We start from the raw sequence: 2,500 nt of genomic DNA on the forward strand, positions 1-2,500 counted from the left end.
AGAATCTAGCATAATTAGCAATTCTTTTCACGATGACTTTCACAAAGGAAATATAAATTAGTCTTCCTAATTGAACTAACACGTGTGTATATTTAGCCTAGTTCAGAGATCTCATGCTACACTAAGCTAAAGTAACATGACTGACATATATTATCAGTTGGCCAGCGTGGGGATGAAAAAATGGCCAAACCCTAGACACGAATAAGGACATGTCTGAGGCCTTTGTCGTGCAGTGGACAAGAAACCGGTGCAGTAGTAGTAGTGGTAGTAGTAGCAGCAGTAGTAGAAGTAATAGAAGTAGCAGCGGCAGCAACAGCAGTAGTGGTAGCAGTAGTAGTAGTAGTAGTAGCAGCAGCAGCAATAGTAATAGTAGTAGTAGTAGAAGTAATAGTAGTAGCAGTAGCAGAAGCAGCAGCAGCAGCAGCAAGAGTAGTAGTAGTAGCAGTAGTATCAACAACAGCAGCAGCAGCAGCAGCAGCAGCAGTAGTAGTAGTAGTAGTTGTTGTAGTAGAAGTAGAAGTAGTAGCAGCAGCAGCAGCAGCAGTAGTAGTAGTAGTTGTTGTTGTTGTTCTTGTTGTTGTTGTTGTGTGCGTTATAATAGCTGCCATAAAGCGGTGAAAGGGAATACTATGTACTGAGTATTTTCTTGCAATTGGTAAGCATTATCGAGGGAAGATGATAATATGTACACAGTACTTAATATTCAGTTTTTACCTCTTTGAGACCGACCTACTATTTAGATATAACGTGAAAGTTTGTTTTCAATACATATTATACACACATATATAGTATGTATGTATGTATATATATACTGTACATATATATATATATATATATATATATATATATATATATATATATATATATATATATATATAAGCTACCATTATTGGAAAAAGTGCAACATATGGAGATTTTTTTTTTTTTTTTTTACAGATTCATATGGATAGTGATACTTGGTTAGTCATGGAATTTTCTTCAGTCCTGAGAAAAATCAAGTAGCAGTGTTATATGAAGAAAAAAATATCAGAGAGAGAGAGAGAGAGAGAGAGAGAGAGAGAGAGAGAGAGAGAGAGAGAGAGAGAGAGAGAGAGAGAGAGATTGGGGCGTCAAAACATTACGACGTTACTGTCTTTAAAATTCTATCAGTATATATTTTTTCCAGCAAAGAATACAGCAAAGCCAGAAAAAAAAAGATAACACAATTTCAAATAAAACTTTTTGGCAAAATATCGAACTAACAAATTAAAAACTTGAATTGCAAAAATTTAGAAATAAGTTTGTCAAGGAATTCTAAATGATCTAATGATTCAACTTCCATTATATTCAATATATTTTCACATTAGAATCTCCATCTCTCTCTCTCTCTCTCTCTCTCTCTCTCTCTCTCTCTCATGCGATTAGTCGCTTCAGCGTAATTATGGGTTAGATTTTCATTATATAGAATTCGTTCCCTATTTTGGGAAAAGAATATTGGTTTCACCCTTGCATTTCCACGCCACACACACACACACACACACACACACACACACATATATATATATATATATATATATATATATATATATATATATATATATATGTATATATATATGATAAATTTTGCACATTTAGACGTGTTTTTTTATATTCAAATAAGCTCTTGTCTTTGTGTGATTTCGCCTGGGGCTCTGATCCCGAGGTCGTTAAGAGAATCCAGACATTAATGTATCAAAAATATAAATGGCTTATTTGAAAAATATATATATATATATATATATATATATATATATATATATATATATATATACATGAATATATATATATATTATATATATATATATATGTATATATATATATATATATATATATATATATATACCACCATAATCAGCAAAGGTGTAATAGTCAAGGACACCAATACTAGGTTGGTTTACCGTGAACGATGAAACGAAAATCTCCCACCATCATCAATATAAGTATCCTCAAACCAATGGACCTAGGGGGTCTTAGTTCATCGGGAAAAACTACAACTAATGTATCCATGTATTCATCCATCTTAGCTAATAGAACGAAAACGAGTGTTATGATTATATTAACTCATAAAGCAAAGTCAGAAAATTATAGCAATTTGACGAAACCAATGAAAAAAAGATGTCATGTTTTGGACTAGATGAAAAAAGCAACAATTAATGCAAACGGTGGATATGGCATCTGGAATAGCACGAATGGCAACTCATTTACATATTATTGAAATAAATTTCAATTAAGGTTTGAATTAACTCATAATGAACAACACAATTACGGCCAAAAACCACTTCGTCGAAAATTTCAAGTAAAATTATTAATAAAATAATAAGCATATTAGTTTTCTCTAAATTAAATGATTAATTATACGTTAAATCATGAAAAATATCACAAATAATGTCAAACCTGTCTGTGTACATTAATAATAATAATAATAATAATAATAATAATAATAATAATAATAACAAATAGAACATGAAATAAAATGCCTGGG

Source organism: Palaemon carinicauda, chromosome 21 (assembly GCF_036898095.1).
Source record: "Palaemon carinicauda isolate YSFRI2023 chromosome 21, ASM3689809v2, whole genome shotgun sequence".
Lineage (NCBI taxonomy): Eukaryota > Metazoa > Arthropoda > Malacostraca > Decapoda > Palaemonidae > Palaemon > Palaemon carinicauda.